Source organism: Meriones unguiculatus (genome assembly GCF_030254825.1).
Source record: "Meriones unguiculatus strain TT.TT164.6M chromosome Y unlocalized genomic scaffold, Bangor_MerUng_6.1 ChrY_unordered_Scaffold_42, whole genome shotgun sequence".
Taxonomy (NCBI): Eukaryota; Metazoa; Chordata; class Mammalia; order Rodentia; family Muridae; genus Meriones; species Meriones unguiculatus.
This window is the reverse complement of record NW_026843713.1, coordinates 2884747-2903142: the sequence shown is the minus strand read 5'-3', so window position 1 is coordinate 2903142 and position 18396 is coordinate 2884747.

The window sequence follows — 18396 nt, the reverse complement described above, 5'->3', positions numbered from 1 at the left end:
AGGAAATGAGGGATTGGGACACGGCTGGGATACAGAGTTAATAAAACGTAACTGATAAAAAAAATAATAATAAAATCAAAAATAAAATAAAATCTGCTCTTTCTGAACTATAATTCACGCAAACCTTTTAATCAGATGCAGTTCATAGAGAGGCTAGCAAATCTTGCTGCTCCTAATACTTACATTAAATTTGAATAGTAAAAGGCTTTGCACTTAGCACTAATTAGAGGCTTGAACATAATAGACCCACAAAGTTCACAGTAAACCTACAGCTCTATCCTCTCTATCCCTGAACCATCATGGTGGCTAGCAATATGTTAGCACAGGCTGCGACTGACAATGCCAAACATAGCCATTAGGTGCTGCTGATGATACAGCAAACACTGTGGAGTATCCACAATCTCCCACAACAAAAAGTTCTAACATAGTGATCAAATAAGTTTTAGAACCAACTGCATAATAGAACAGTACAGAACAATTTTAAACTGTACAAACTATTCTGGCCCGAACAAAACTATCAGACAGAATTCTTCCCCCTTTAAAAGAGCATAAAAACCATTTTGCAATGAAGACCACTAGCCTTTTAAATGAATTATAACATATTTTTAAATACATTTCTTTCTCAAATCATATTAACTCTCTGACTTTTTATAATACATTCACTAACCTTCTGCAACATTCTACTTGCCTTTAGGTTGCTAGCTTCATTCTTCTGGCTTAAGCAGATATTCTTATTTTAGACAAGCTATTTTTTAAAGTATCTCTTGCTCTCTCCCTTGTTTTTCAGACAATATAAAAACTCTCATCAAAATCCTTTTCATCCTGACATGATCCTGCTGGAGCCCAGTGTCCACAATTTGCTTTTTATAGACAAAGCAAAAAAAAAAAAAATTACATTAATACAAAAAGAAGTTCTGAAACTGCCATTTTTTTTCCCAAAATTACTTCCCTGTAGCAGATATGGTAGTCCAAGATAACATAAACAAACTCTAAGGAATTTAGAACAGGTTTTAAGGAACATGGTGAAACTTCCTCTTTTTTCTGTGGCAAGATGAAGTCCAGGGTGTTAACATGTTTTTCCATAAATAAATCAGTTTAAGAAGCAAACAGCTCTCCACAGGATTCATTGAATACTGCAATTTTCTCAATTAGTGCAAACCATATGTCTTAGTTTCATTTAGTAAAATAAATAAATTCCAAAGTGTTTTGTTCTCCCCCAGAGGATCAAGAAAATTTCAAATTTTCTGTTAGTCTACCCAAGATCATTGCCATACCCAAAATGCCTGATAAGTTTCAAACCTATTTTTGCAATATCAAAATAAAGTACCCCTTTTGTAGAAGAGAAGTCACAAAGCATAACCATAATTTTAAAAGTCAAAACCAGATTTTAAAGCCATAATTAACCAGTGAAAACAATCCATTCTCTAAAGCCAATACCAATTTAAAATAACCCATCCCTTTAATCTAGAAGGAAACATGTGCCTACCAAGATGGCAGTCACAGGTCACATTACATTTTAAGAGGCTTATTTTAAGATGGCAGAGTCATACCACTTGGCAACCTATACTGTTGCCTTTAAACATGTGCGTTTATAAATCTTATAAAAACATAGGCACAAATATACATTTTAAACAAGTTTGAATTTAACCTTTAAATATACCCAATCATTTTTTTTTATCGTTATTAACGATGACCTACAGAACATAAGATTAGACAAAGAAGAACATAATGGCCATACATACAAAAACAAAGAAATAGTGCACAGACATTGAGACAAAAGAAAACACTCACCAGCTGGCCAAGTTTGTCAGGACTAAAACTGATTCTTCTGAGGCAGGCCTAACATATTGATTCCTCCTGCTGCTACACCCAAGTGGGTGCAGCAGGCATTTGTCCTGTTGCCCCAGACAACACTGAGAGTGGGCTATTGCCCCAGGAGAAACCTAGTCGTGCTCACTTGGACCAGGCTGTCTGGGCCTGCCAGAGCTTACAGTGTGGAGAAGTGACTATGCCCTACCTGGAGCTGTGAGTACAAGGTCACAGTATCTACAAATTGGACAAAGTCACTGTTCTCTGCCATGTTGGAAATGTGTTTGGCAAAGGTCTAACAATTTCACTCCCAACAGACATACAAATAAATAAATAAATAAATAAACAAATAAATAAATAAATAAACAACAACTAAGCCTAGAGAGATTACCCACTGAAATACTGATGAAGCCAGAGGCATCCCCCTGAACTTCAGCAGCTGTGACCACCAGTGCTTCCACATTGATCATGCCTTTCTACCCAAATACTGACACCCCAAGACCTGAGGAATTTTCAGAATAGCGTACAGAAAGTAGTGCACACACAGACAGTGCACAGAAACATTTAGACACTGACTGCCAGCATAAAAAACCTCTGGGTCAGGTTCCTGGAATGTTGGCACCACGGACGAGCCCCCAAAATGTTCTGCCCATTTCATGAACACCAAAAGACCAGGAATAAACAGACTCTGCTGTAAATACATGAGGTTCTTTTTTATTGTAAATTGCAAGCCGCAGCTTGGGCCCACACCTAAGCAGTGGGAGCTGAGCGAGCATTGGGTGATTTAAAGATTATGGTCTATCCCAGCATGCTCAAGGCAGGGGCAATTCCTGCCTGGTAAGCATCAATTGGTCAAAATGCTACATTTTGAATTGATTGGCTATAGGAAGGTCCCTAGACCATAATGACCTGGTGCACCTCTCTAGGGGGATGGGTCAATTTCCTAGCAACTGTATCTCTAGTGGGTGGGGAAAGAATGCAGTAATGTGGTCCTTCCCCTCAGGGCATGACTAGACTTCTCCACCCACCTAATTCAGGCTTTAATTAATAATAGATGCTAAAAAATAATCTTTTTGTCTCTCACTTGCTTATATTTTTAGAGACCATCCAAGATGTCACATTGGCAAGCAGTCATCTTGGTGTAGTTCTTCAGCAGAAATGAGAGCTTTTCATACTGAATCACAAGTGGCAGACAGAGAGATGGAGACAGAGAGAGACAAAAAGAGAAAGAGCTAGAGAAAGAGATTCAGAAATATTAAGACCTACACCAAAAGAAACAATGATATAAAATGACCTAGACCAAGAGACAGAGATTCCATTCCATTTGGTTTGTTCACTTTTATTGGCATATCCACCTCCAGGCACAGCATCCTATAATATAACCTCAAAAGGATTATGTTTTTAATATTTTTTCATTTTAATTTTTATTAATTACACTTTATTCAATTTGTATCCTCCCATCAACCCCTCCATCCTCCCTTTCTAAACCTACCATCCCTCCTTCTTGTCTACTCATGCCCTTCCCCATATCCACTGATAGGGGAGGTCTTCTACTCCTTCATTCCCATGCTACTCTATAAGATCTCATCAGGAGTGGCTGCCTTGTCTTCCTCTGTGGCCTGATAAGGCTACTCCCACATCACAGTGTGGTTTTCAAAGAGTAGGCTAAACACTTCATGTCAGAGTCAGTCCCTGTTCCCATTACTATGAAACCACCTTGGACAGTGAACTGCCATGGGGTACATCTGTGCAGAAGATATAAGTTATCTCCATCCATGGTACTTGGTTGGAGTATGAGTCTCAGGAAAGATCCCTGTCCTCAGATTTTTTGGTTCTGTTGCTCTCCTGTGGAGTTCCTGTCTTCTCCAGATCATACTATTTGCAAATTCTTTCATTATATTCCATGCACTCTGCCCAAGAGTTTGTATAAGTTTCAGCGTCTACTTTGATAGTTTGCCGTGGTGAGACTTTCAGAGGTCCACTGTGGCAGATTCTAACATGTTCCCTGTTTTCTTTTTCTTCTGATGTCCATACTCTTGCCCTTTCTGGATGGGCATTGAGCATTTTTACCCAGAGTCCTCCCTCTTGATTATTTTTAGGTGTACAGATTTTACTAGGTTTATCCTATATTATATCTCTATATGAATGAGTACATACGATGGGTGTCTGTCTCTTTCTGGGATAGCTCCCTTCCAGTTCCCAACATTTACTAGAAACTTTCATGACTTCCTTGTTTTTTATTGCTGAATAATATTTCATTGTGTAGATGTTCTAAATTTCTGTATCCATTCTTCAGTTGTGGGGCATCTGGGTTGTTTCCAGGTTCTGGCTATTACAAATAAAGCTGCTACAAACATGGTTGAGCAAATGTCATTATTTTGTACTTGAGAATCTTTTGGATATATGCCTATGAGTGGAATAGCTGGATTTAGAGGAAGCTCTATTCATAGTTGTCTGATAAAGTACCAGATTGATTTCCAGAGTGATTGTACAAGGTTACATTCCCACCAGCAGTGGTACAAGAATACATTCCCAACAGCAGTGAAGAATGGTTCCCCCTCTTCACAACCTCTCCAGCATTTGTTGTCACTTGAGTTTTTGATATTGGTCATTCTTATGGTGTAAGGTGAAATCTCAGGGTCATTTTGATTTGCAATTCTCTGATGGCTAATGATGATGAGTATTCCTTTCAGTGTTTATCTGCCATTTGATATTCCTCAATAGAGAATTCTGTTTATATCTGTTCCCCATTGATTAATTTGATTATTTGATTTGTTGTTTTTCACCTTCTTTAGTTATTTATACATACTGGATATTAACCTTATGTCACATAAAGGCTTGGTGAAGATTCTTTCCCAATCTGTTGGCATTGTTTTTGTTTTGATGACGGTGTCCTTTGCTTTACAGAAGCTTTTCAGTTTCATGAGGTCACATTTACTGAATTTTTTATTAATATCTGTTTATTTGGGTTTTTTAATTTTATTTTTTCCTATCAGTTACATTTTATTAACTCTGTATCCCAGCCGTGTCCCAATCCCTCATTGCCTCCCAGTTCCTCCCTACCTCCCTCACCTCCACCGTGCCCCTTTCCAAGTCTACTGATAGGAGGGGATCTCCTCCCCATTCATCTGATCCTGTTTTATCAAATGTGTTCAAGACTGGCTGCAAAGCCCTCCTCTGTGGCCTAACAGGACTGCTCCTCCTTTGGGGGGTGGGGAGGCCAAAGAGCCAGTCATTGAGTTCCCGTTAGAAATAGTCCTTGTTCCCCTCACTTTGGGAAACCAATTGGTTACTGAGCTACCACAGGCTACATCTGAGCAGAGGTTATATCCCCACATGGTCCTTGGTTGAATGTCAGTCTCAGAAAAGACCCTGTGCCCAGATATATTTGGTCCTTGTGGAGCTCCTATCCTTTCCCCATCAGACTAACTCCCCTTCTTTCATATGATTCCCTGTACTCTTCCAAAGGTTTGGTCATGAGTCTTTGCTTTGAAAACACTGCTAAAACTCTAACTGAGTCTTTCAGATGCTCTCAGTAGACTCCTGTCATATGTTCAATGCACATCCTATCTGTCTTTCTAAATGAGGATTGATCATCTTACTCCATATCTGCTCTCTTGATTATCATTTTTAGGTGTATAGATTTCATTATGTTTATAATTTCTTGTAGGTGTATATAAGTGAGTATATACCGTGTTTGTCTTTCTCCTTCTGGATATTTCACTCAGAATGATCTTTTCTAGATCCCACCATTTGACTGCAAATTTCATGATTTCCTCCTTTTTGATTGCTGAGTAGTATTCCATTGTGTAAAAATACCACAATTTCTGTACCCATTCCTCCGTTGATGGACATCTGGGTTGTTTCCAGGTTCTGGCTATTACAAATAAAGCTGCTATAGACATGGTTGAGCAAGTATCCCTCTTGTGTACTTGAGCAAACTTTGGGTATATACCTAGCAGTGGTATAGCTGGGTATTGAGGAAGCACTATTCCTAATTGTCTTAGAAAGCGGCAGATAGATTTCCAGAGTGGTTGGACCAGTTTACATTCCCACCAGCAGTGGAGGCTTCCCCTTTCTCCACAACCTCTCCAGCATGCATTGTTGCTTGAGATTTTCATCTTGGCCATTATGATGGGTGTAAGGTGATATGTCAGGGTCATTTTGATTTGCATTTCCCTGATGGCTAATGAGGTTGAGCATTTCTTTAAGTATTTCTCTGCCATTCTATATTCCTCTGTCGAGAATCTCTGTTTAGCTCTGTTCTATATTTTTTAACTGGATTGCTTGGTTTGCTGCTTTTCAGCTTCTTTAGTTCTTTGTATATACTGGATATTTGTCCTCTGTCAGATAAAGGGTTAGTGAAGATTCTTTCCCAATCTGTAGGCAGTCATTTTGTTTTGATGACGGTATCCTTTGCTTTACAGAAGCTTTTCAGTTTCATGAGGTCCCATTTATTGATTGTTGCTCTTAGAGCCTGTGCTATTGGTGTTCTGTTCAGGAAATTGTCTCCTGTGCCAATGAGGTCTAGGCTGTTCCCAACATTTTCTTCTAACAGATTAATGTATCTGGATTTATGCTGAGGTCTTTGATTCACTTGGACTTTAGTTTTGTGCAGGGTGATAATTACAGATCTATTTTCATTTTTCTGCATGTGGACATCAAGTTGGACCAGCACCATTTGTTGAAGATGCTGTCTTTTTTAAATTGAATGGTTTTGGCTTCTTTGTCAAAATAGGTGTGTGGGTTTACTTCTGGGTCTTCTATTCGGTTCCATTGATCCTCCTTTCTTTTTTTATGCCAATACCATGCAGTTTTTTTTTTACTATTACTTTGTAGTAAAACGTGAGATCAGGGATGGAGATTCCTCCAGATGTTCTGTTGTTGTAGAGAATTGTTTTGGAGATTCTGGGATTTTGTTTCTCCATATGAAGCTGAGAATCTTTTTTTCAATGTCTGTAAAGAATTGAGTTGGTATTTTAATGGTAATTGCATTGAATCTGTTGATTGCTTTTGGCAGGATGGCCATTTCCCCAATGCTAATCCTACCAATCCATGAGCAAGGGAGATCTTTCCATCTTCTGAGATCTTCTATTTCTTTCTTCAGAGACTTGAAGTTTTTCTCAAACAGGTCTTTCACTTGCTTGGTTAGTGTCACCTCAAGGTACTTTATGTTATTAGTGGCTATTATGAAGGGTGTTGTTTCCCTAATTACTTTCTCAGCCCTTTTGTCTTTGGTATACAGGAGGGCTTCTGATTTTTTTTTTTTTTGAGTTGATTTTGTATCCTGCCAATTTGCTGAAGTTGTTTATCAGCTGAAGGAGTTCTCTGGTTGAATTTTTGGGGTCGCTCATATATACTATCATATCATCTTCGAATAGTGACACTTTGACATCTTCCTTTCTGATTTGTATCCTCTTGATCTCCTCTAGTTGTCTTATTCCTCTGGCTAGGACTACAAGTACTATGTTGAAGAGATATGGAAACAATGGGCAGCCTTGTCTTGTCCCTGATTTCAGTGGGATTGGTTTTAGTTTCTCTCCATTGAGTTTGATGTTGGTTATAGGCTTGCTGTATATTGCCTTTACTATGTTTAGTTATGTGCCTGCATCCCTGATCTCTCCAAGATTTTAAACATGAATGGGTGCTGGACTTTGTCAAATTCTTTTTCAGCATCTAAGGAGATGATCATGTGGTTTTTATCCTTCAGTTTGTTTATGTGGTGGATTACATTGACGGATTTCCATATGTTGAACCATCCTTGCATTCCTGGGATGAAGCCTACTTGGTCATGGTGGATGATATCTTTGATGTGTTCTTGGATTCGGTTTGCAAGTATTTTATTGAGTATTTTTGCGTCAATGTTCATAAGAGAGATAGGTCTGAAGTTCTCTTTTTTGTTGGGTCTTTGTGTGGTTTAGGTATTAAGGTGACTGTGGCTTCATAGAATGAGTTTGGTAATGTACCTTCTGTTTCTATTTTGTCGAATAGTTTGAGGAGAATTGGTGTTAGCACTTCTCTGAAGGTCTGGTAGAATTCTGTGCTGAAACCATCTGGCCCAGGGCTTTTTTTGGAGGGGAGACTGTGAATAACTGTTTCAATTTCCTCGGGGGATATAGGGCTATTCATTCTTTCTACCTGGTCTTGACTTAATGTTGGAAGATGGAATCTATCAAGAAAATTGTGCATTTCATTTAGGTTTTCAAATTTTGTGGCATATAGGCTTTTGTAGTATGACCTAATAACTGTTTGAATTTCCTCAGTGTCTGTAGTTATGTCACCCTTTTCATCTCTGATTTTGTTGATTTGGTTAGATTCTCTCTGCTTTTTAGTTAGTTTGGCTAAGGGTTTGTCTATCTTGTTGATTTTCTCAAAGAACCAGCTTTTGGTTTCATTGATTCTTTGAATAGTTTTATTTGTTTCCAATTGATTGATCTCAGCCCTGAGTTTGATTATTTCTAGCTGTCTGCTCTTGTTGGGTGTATCTGCTTCTTTTTTTTTTTTTTCAGTTGGGCCATTAAGTTTTTTTGTATGTGATGTTACGAATTTCTTCTTGCAGGCACATAGTGCTATAAACATTCCCCTGAGCACTGCTTTCAATATGTCCCATAAATTTGGGCTTGTTGTGCTTTCATTTTCATTGAATTCTAGGAAGTCTTTAATTTCTTTCTTTATTTCTTCCTTAACCTAGCTGTCATTGAGTAACAAGTTGTTCAGTTTCCATGTGCGTGTGGGCTTTTTGTTATTTCTGTTGTTGTTGAGGTCCAGCTTTAGTCCATGGTGGTCAGATAGTATTCAAGGGATTGTTTCAATCTTTTTGTGTCTGTTGAGGCTTGCTTTATGACCAACTATACGGCATACTTTGGAGAAGGTTCCATGTGGTGCTGAAAAGAAGGTATAATCTTTTGAATTTGGATGAAAAGATCTGTAGACATCTATTAGGTCCATTTGATTTGGGGTCTCTGTAAGTGTTTTTATTTCCCTATATGTTTTCTGTCTAGTTGAGCTGTCCCTTGGTGAGAGTAGAGTGTTGAAGTCTCCCATTATTAAAGTATTATGATCAATGTGTGATTTAAGCTTTAATATCATTTCATTTATGAATGTAGGTGCTCTTGTATTTGGGGCATAGATATTCAAAATTGTGATGTCTTCTTGGTGGAATTTTCCTTTGATGAGAATACAGTGTCCCTCCTTATCTTTTTTTATTAACTTGGGTTGAAAGTCTATTTTATTAGATATTAGGATGGCTACTCCAGTTTGTTTTCTGGAACCATTTGCTTGAAAAACATTTTCCAGCCCGTTACTCTGAAGTAGTGTTTATCTTTGTTGCATAAGTTTGTTTCTTGGATGCAACTGAATGTTGGATCCTGTTTCCACAACCATTCTGTTAGTCTGTGTCTTTTTATTGGGAAGTGAGTCTGTTGATGTTGATAGAGACTAGTGACCAACAATTGTTACTTACTTTAGATGTGGGGTTGGTGGTGTCACTGAGTTTCATTGCTTGTATTCTTTTGGGTTTTTTTTTTTTTTTTTTTTTTTTTGTTTCTTTTTGTGTAGTTATCTATTTCCTCTGTTTCCTTAGATGTAGTTGTTTTCTTTGGTTTGGGAGTTTCCCTTCTAGTAACTTCGGTAGAGCTGGGTTACTATGTAGATATTGTTTAAATTTGGTTTTGTCTTGGAATATTTTGAATTCTCCATCTATGTTGATTGAAAGTTTTGCTGGTTATAGTAGTCTGGGTTGGAATCTGTCGTCCCTTAAGGACTTTATGATTTCTGTCCAGCCCCTTCTGGCTTTCATAGTTTCTTTTGAGAAGTCTGGTGTGATTCTAGATAGGTCTACCTTCATATGTTACTTGGCCTTTTTCCCTTGCTGCTTTTAGAACTTTTTCTTTGTTTGGTAGGTTTAGTGTTTTGGCTATGATGTGACATGAAGAGTTTCTTTTATGTTCTAGTCTATTTGGTGTTCTGTAGGCCTCTTGTATTTTTATGGCCATCTCCTTCTTTAAGTTGGGAAAGTTTTCTTCTATAATTTTCTTGAAAATATTTTCCTGACCTTTGAGCCTGATTTCTTCTTTTTCTTCTACTCCTATCATTCTTAGGTTTTGTCTTTTCATGGTGTCCTTGATTTCTTGGATGTTTAGTGTTTGGAACTTTTCTGATTTTATTTTTTCTTTGAGAGACATGTCAATTTCTGTAACTGTATCTTCGGCTCCTTAGATTCTTTCTTCCATCTCTTGTATTCTGTTGGTGATGCTTACCTTTGTAGTTCCTGATCTTTTCATTATGTTCTCCAGCTCTTGGTTTTTCTCTTTTTGTGTTTTCTTTATTGATTTAATTCTTTTTTCATGTCTTGCTCCATTTCCTTCATCTGTTTGAATGTGGAGTCCTGCCTTTCAATGGCAGCTTCTATATTTTTTTGTCCGTTTCCTCTCTATGCATCACTATTTGTGCCTTTACTTTTTTGGGTATAATTGCGTATATTTCTATGTGAGCTTTATTTATTTTCTTCTTTATTTGCCTTCATTTGTGTGGACATTTCTTTGAGAGCTTTGTGCATTTCTTCTTTGTTTGCCTCAAATTTCTTGGTCATTTCTCTGAGAGCATGATTTGTTTCCTCTTGGTAGTCTCAATTTCTTTGGCTATTTCTCTGAGGGCTTTGTTCATTTCATCTTTATGGGCTTCTAATAGCTGGAGAAACATAGTTTAGAGGTCGTTTTCTTGTATATCTAGTGAATTGAAGTGTCCATTGTTTTGTGCGGTTGCTGGTGAGGTCATTATGATCTGATTTTTGTTGGGAGTTTTCTTATGTCTGCCTCTAGCCACCTGGTTCTTTATAATCCTCACTGATTGTTCCTTGAGATTGTAGTTCGGGCTATGATCATCTCTTTTTGTTTTCTGGACTGTTTTTTCAGGAAGATGATAGAGGTTCACTGGTTTGGGAGTGTGCACTGTGGTTTCAGTTTTGCCTAAGTAAGAAATGTGATGCTGGCTCTGTTCATGTGTGCTTTTAGTGGGCACAGTGTGCATGCCTGGATTCTCTGACTATTGCTGTGGCCTGCAGGCCACTATAACACAGTTCTGTCTAAGATACAGGGATTATTTGCCTGGATTACACTGGTGGACCCTCAAGGCAGAGGCTTCAACATTAGGGTCGCTATCCCAAGAATCCCTATGATGTCCACACTAGGGGTGTGGGTGGCAGGGATCTCGTCTGGTTGCTTCTGTGGAGAGGCCCTGGGTCTGGGGCAAATTCTCCCTAGAAGGCTCACTCACTCTCTTGCAGGACCAGTTGGAATGCACAGGGTTTCCCCTTGCTCTCTACTCTCTGATTTGGTCCTGCTGTGGAAAATGGGCTAGTAGGCTAACAGTCAGCTCTGTGGCACCTTGGCTGCAGGACTCGTTGTCCACCTTTCTTGTGTGCTGCCTCTCTGTCCTTTCCCTCTGCAAGGAGGGGTTATGTTGACTGGTCCCAGGGTGGCGTGGGAAAGAGTTGGGTTGAGTGTTCTCAATCCCAGATCTCAGGCCCAGATCTCTCTGCCAGAAGCAGCCTGGCGGTAGAACCTATGTTTGCTGATCCTGAGAGAGTACCGGGTAGGGTTGAATGTTCTCAGATCCAGAGCTTGGGTTTCTCTGCTAGGAGCCACTGGGTGATCAGGAGAGAGGGTGCTATGTCCTTGGCAGGCTTTCTCTCTGTCCTTCCCCTCTGACCTTCCCCTCCACTAGGGCAAGCTTATGGAGGTGCTCTTAGGGGAGTGCCAGAAGAGGTTGGGGCTTCTCAGTCCAATCCTGAGCTGCGGTTTCTCTGCCAAGGCTGGGGGGTGGGGCTGTGATAGAACTTGCTGCTAGACCTTATTGTGCTGGACACAGGAGAATCTCAGGATGTGTAGAATGACCACAGTCCCAGATCCAGAGCTGAAGTTTGGTTGCTAGGAGCAGCTGGCAGCACTGGAGTTCTGGCACTGTGAAGCTGCTGTGTGCCTCTTTATCCTTCTGCTCACCCGCTGCAGGGTTTTGGCTGCATTTGGGGGAGTGCCGAAAGGATTGGGTTTTCTCAGCCTCAATCTCGGGTTGGGGTACAGACAATATGGTCTGTGGCAAATTCTGCTGAATGCCTCCTGCCTCCTCCCAAGAGTGAGTAGAGATTGAGCTGGGTGTGCAGCTGCTCTCTGCCTGTATGGCGGGAGCTCAGTTCTGATGGCAGCGGGTTCCCGCATTCAGGGAGACCTTCCAGGGAAAGACTGGGTGACCTGTGATCAGTCTTGTAACTTTCCTTCAAGATGTTATTTTTTTTTTTTTTTTTTGCGACTGGGGCTCCCAGTCTCTGGAACCCTTGTGCCCACCAATCACCCTGGGAAAGTGATTGGGACATACAGACTTGCAGCACCAGCCCAGAGACCCAAAGCCCGCATTGTTGCGACCCGCGTAATTGTCTTGCCAGCGAGAATGCACGCATACAACAGGATCCTTCTGCAGCAAGCTTTATTACAGTCAAGCGATGAAAGGAGGAAGACCCCAAGCCCCGAAGTGGTGCTGTTTATATAAGCCCTGCTTGCACCAGAGTGGTATGAGATGATATATCATCCCCTGATTGGCTGCTCACCCATCACCCCATATGATGCCCTGGGCTGGGCTTGTGACTTGGCGGGCTATTGCAGAACGGTCATGCGCTCTAGGACTTTTTCACCAGTTTTGAGGGCGGAAGCCAGCGCCATGGCGACCAAACCCCGGCTCTCCACACTGCATTACCTGGGTTCTGTTCCAGGTTCTGGCTCTGTGGCCCGAGAGTGGAATGGACCAATTCCCATGCCATGGGAGCCTCCTCTCCCATGGGAAACATGATAGCTGTTGTTTGAGGGCCCAGAGTTCAGTCTCCTGGTCACTGCACGGAGTGTGATGTCCTGCTTCTCAGACACAATGTTCTCCTGGCACAACCATCTTGCCCCCCCCACACATTTACTGATTTTTGTTCTTAGATCCTGTGCTGTTGGTGTTCTGTTCAGCAAGTTGTCTCCTGTGCCAAAAAGTTCAAGGCTCTTCCCCAATTTTTCTTCTAACTGATTTAATGTGTCTGGTTTTATGTTGAGGCCTTTGATCCACTTGGACTTTAGTTATTTTGCAGGATGATAAGTATGGATCTATTTGCATGTTTCTACATTTAGACATCCAGTTAGACCAGCATCATTTGTTGAAGATACTATATATTTTTTTCAATTATATGCTTTTGGCATCTTTGTAAAAAATCAGCTCTCCATAGTGTGTGGTTATTCTCTTCAGTTCTATTGATCCACCATTCTGTTTTTATGCCCATCCCAGGCAGTTTTTACTGATTTACTGTTGCTCTATAGTACAGCTTCACATCCGGGATGGAAATACCTCCATAAGATATTTAATTGTAGAGGATTGTTTTGGAAATTCTGGGTTTTTTTTTTTTTTTCCATATAAAATTGAGAATTTTTCTTTCAAGGTCTGCAAAGAATTGTGTTGGTAATTTGATGGGGACTGCATTGGATCTATGGATTGCTTTTGGTTAGATGGTTATTTTTACTATGTTAAGACTGCCAAGCCAGGAGCATGGAAGAACTTTCAACTTATATCTGTGTCTAAGTCTTTTCTACATTCTTTAAATGTTCTTCATACAAGTCTCTTTATGTCTTTTACCAAATACAGGAACACATCAAAGATATCATCCACTATGACCAAGCAGGCTTCATCCCAGGTATGCAGGGGTGGTTCAATATATGGAAAGCCATCAGTGATATCCATCATATTAACAAACTGAAATAAAAATAGCACATGACAATCTCCTTAGATCCTGAAAAAGCATTTGTGAAAATCTAACATCCATTAATGTTTAACATATTGTAGAAATCAGAGATACAAGGCACATATCTAAATATAGTAAAGGGAATATACAGCAAGACTATAGCCAACATCCAACTAAACTGAGAGATACTTTAAGCAATGCCATTGAGGCTGCCCACTCTCTCCATACCCAACATCTCTGGAATTTCTTGCTAGAGAAAAAGACAATTGAAGCAGATCAAGGCAATAGAAATGTGAAATGAACAAGTCAAAGTATCATTATTTGCAGATTATATGATAATGTACCAGACTGAACACCAAAATTTTACTAGGGAATTTTACACCTAATAAACAACTTTGTAAATGTGTCTGGACACAAAATTAACTTAAAAAAAAAAAACAGTAGCCCTCTTGTATACAAAGACAAAAGAGCTGAGAAAGATATTAGGGAAACAAAAAAATTATATAATCTAACAAGGCTATACCTCCTAACCCTTCCTAGACATTTCCTCACTGGAGACTCCTCATGGAAATAGATGAGCTTCAAGGGAACATTGCAATTAAAATCACCAGGAAGTAGAAGGAGGGATTTCTAGGCTAAAAGAACATAGTTATCCTGATAGTTTATCATTCAATACCATGATTAAAGTCCTTGAAATTTCTGAGGGCTAAAGAATAGGACAGACAATCTCCTTTAGAAAAAAATGGAATACTTCTGCAAAGGAGTATTATTCAGCTAAGAAAATGACATCATAGTACTATCAAGCACATGGATGGAACCAGGAAAATCATTCTTTGTGAAGTAACTAAAATAGAAATTCAAATATGGTTTGTTTTCATTTATTGGGAAGTCTCCTAATAATGCAGAATAAAGTTCCAAAAGGCCATCTATTGTGACCAAATCAGTCTGATAGACTAAGATGAGAAGGATGGAGAGGAAGTCCTTCCCTATCAGTGGACATGGAGAAAGGCATGCTTGGACAAGTGGGAGGAAGGTGGGATTGGGAGGGAAGAGGTTATAGTGGTATACAAAGTGAATAAAGTGTAATTGATAAACATTAAAATAAAAAAAAATGTTAAAAAATATAATTCCTTTTGGAGATATATTATTGGAGGGCCTACTTTGAGATTGATATGCCAATGAAAGTGACCAAAAAAAGGAGTCTCTGTCTTTAGGTATCTGTCACTTTGTATCTTTCTTTCTGTCGATATTGGTCTCTCTATTTCTGAATCTGTTTCTGGAGCTCTTTCTCTCTCTGTCTCTTTCAGTTTTCCTTTCTCTGACTGAATCTTGTGGTTCAGTATGAAAACCTCTCAGTTCTGCTGAAGGACTACAAAATGATAACTGACTGCTTGTTGACATGACATCCTGGATGGTCTCTGTAAAAATATAAGCAAGGTCCCAATTTAATGCCCTAATGTTCAAAGAGTTGCCTTTGTCAGGGAGCATTTTTCCTGTAAATATGTTCATGACAGAGGACATGTTTGTGCATTTAACAAATATAATGGAATCTGTGATGATGTAAAAGTTACATGTCAAGGACATGTGACTTTATTAATGACCACTTGAAAGAAATATGTGACACTTTTCCTGAACTAAGAGTCTTGAACACATGAACTGTCATCTTTCGGTTATGTGCTTTCAGCTGCCCAGATTGAGGAAAGTAGGGCTGCTGGACCTCTCAATCAGGCTGTCCACATGGCCCTTTTAATAACTGGCTCCTGAAACCCTTACTGGCTTTAACTTTTTTCATGACTTCATTTTCCTGCCCAGTCATTCAACACCTGAGAGAATCTTGAGGTTTCCATGGAAATGAGTAAACAAACTTTCCTCAGTGTCCAGTATCTCTGCTCCTGGGCACATGTGACTTTTTGTTGTGAAACCCATAAGCCTTTATATCATCCCTTTATTCAAATCCTACATCTTCACTTGTGTTTACCTCTATAACAATGTCAGGTAGGAAATGAATCTTTATTGTTTATTTTATTGAACAGTTTCTTATGTATGGAGGCTTCAAAATGATGTGGGATTAAGAGGAATGTACCGAATGACTAGGTGGTCTCCTAATGTGGTCTTGGTTCAGAAATTTCCTAGGTTGTGCCTAAGAACTGAGCAGTTGTTCACATACTCACTAAATGTACCTTCACATTTTTATTAATATAACTGGGAAACCAGTCCTGTTGTTACTTTGGGTATTGAGTCTTTAAGAAGAGGAAAAAGAGAAGCAAACCTGACAATTCCTAGAAATGGTTTGGCTTAAACAGAGAATGATAGGTTAGTGTAAAAGGAGAATTGAAGGCAAGATATTTTTTGACAGCTGGTGTTGTTAAACACTAGTGTTGCAAATCCTCTGTTAGCAGGGTTGCCTTGGCTCACCTGGCTGAATCAGCAGCTCTGTCCTAACATGGGTCACTGAAGAACCCTCTCGGTGCTGAGGTTTAAATTTAAAACGGAGCCTTCAGTACAGAGAAGTGGGTCCGTGTTATAGGCCTAAGAAAAAGGAGCTGCTGTGTCCTCAAGACAAACCCTCTAAACTTAGTATTAGTGCCAGGACTGATTATTCAGAGGTGCCACCTGAGCTCATGGGGTCTGACATAGCTTGGTAACCACTTCTATGTGGCTAGGATGCACTGCTACATAATTAGTTCCTAGAAAGCATGCCTTACAAAGTCAAACTCTGCTATCCACTGGCAGAATCTATGCTCGTTAAAAGTCATTGTAAAAGTTGTCAACATATTATTTTATTTATGTGGGAATATCATGTAACCAACATTTCACTCCTTTTCCATTGTTCCCAAGTTCAAATTCCTACCCATGTGTCACACTAATTTTTTTTTTCTTTAAAATATATGTTTGCAATATTCACATTGGAACATTATCAGAGTCTGAGTGCCAAGTCCTTTAAAGAAAACTGAATTCATCCTTACTACACATTGGCCCCACCCCCAAGAATAAGACATCGGTACTGAAGAGGTCTATACTTCATCACTTTGATCACTGTTTTTCTTATGTATTCATTTATTATGATTTGGTCAATTTCTATGTAGTCTGCTGTCCCCTCCCTCTTCTCCTTCCAGTCCCACCCACCCGCCTTCTTCTACCTCTATTCCCTTTCTCTATTTCCCTGATAGAGGAGGTTCTCCTCCCCTTTCTATCTAGTTTATCAGGGCTCATCAGGGTTGGAAGCATCATCTTCCTCTGCAGCCTGATTCTCTGGGCATTGTTCTGCTTGTGTACTCAATTCCCCCTACTTAGGACACTCTTTCTGCCTCCTTTCCTGCAGGCTTCCCAGAGCACTGAGGGGAGGGTAAGAATTTCATAGGGAAATCCCATTCAGACCTGGGTGTTTTATGGTCTCTCTCTGCATAAGATTAGACTGTGGGTCTCTGTATACATTTCATTTAATGCAGAAGGAAGGATCTCTGGATACAAGAACATGCGTTGTTCTATCAGTTGAGGATAGAGAGCATCACATTTTAATAACAAGAACCTTTGTTGCTTTAAAATTTCTCTAGTATGCCCTAGCCCCACAACTTTTTTCACTTTCACCCATTCCCCTTGGGGAAGACTGATTTGGTCACAACTAAGGGCCTATTGGAACTTTATCTCTCACTATTAGGAAATCTCCTAATTAGTGAATACACACCATATTTCTATTTCTACATTTTAGTCACTTCACCCAGGATTATATTTCCTGGTTCCATCCATTTGCCTGAAAGTATCAGGATGTCTTTTTCTTAGCTGAATAATACTCCATTAAGGAAATATTCCATATTTTTCCCAAAGGAAATTGTCAGTCCTCTTCTTTAGACCTAGAAAGTGTCTGGAACATTCATCATTGTATTATATGATAAATTATCAGAATAACTATGTTCATTTAGCCTAGAAGTCCCACTATCTTCTTTCACTTCCTGGTGATTTGAATTGCAAAATCCCCTCAAATCTCATCTATTCACATGTTTACTCCCCAGTGAGGGAATGCCTGTGAAGGTTTTAGGTGCCATGGCCTTGTTAGATAATATAATTCCTATTGGAGTTATAATATGACAGTTTGTCTTTCAGGTGGACCCTTTTCTGTTGGTACAATGTTTTTTTGAAATGTATACACCTTACCCTTGTTCACTCAAATGCTCATTTCTCCCTCACAACCCTAGCCTCTGGGTTCTGTCTGGATATTGCAATTTGATAACAGGCCAAAATAAAACAACTAGCCACAAAGCCAGACAACAGGAAATAGGGGAAGAGTGGGAGAAAAGGGTGAGAGAGCTTGGAGAGAGAGCTGCAGGACAGATCTTGGAACTAAATGGAGATGGACTGGACCTAATATTTTACAAAAAGCAAGTATAATAGGTAAAATCAAAATGTTAGGAAACTATGAGGGCTTGGAGGTTTAGGAAGGAGTAACTGTTGCCCAGAATTGCATTTTAGGTTAACCAAATAAACCCAGTGTCTATGTAGTGATTTGGTTATACAGCTGTTTAGGACTAACAGCAGTTTTACCAGAAGATAAATGATCAATAGTAAATATTAATAGTCACTTACAACAAATGGCACCAAACTAATCTAAGTATTCAAACCCTTTAAATCATACTTTATCATAATGTGGTGGAGGTAATAAGCTCCCAGTACAAAAAAAAAAAAAAAAAAACAAACAAACAAAAAAAAAAAAACTTAAAACCTAAAAAATCCCAGGTAAATTACTTATATTTTTAAGAGAGACTCTTAAACATGCCCAGGAGCAAAAGACAGCCTCCTGTGGGCAGACCTGAGACTTGACAAAACTG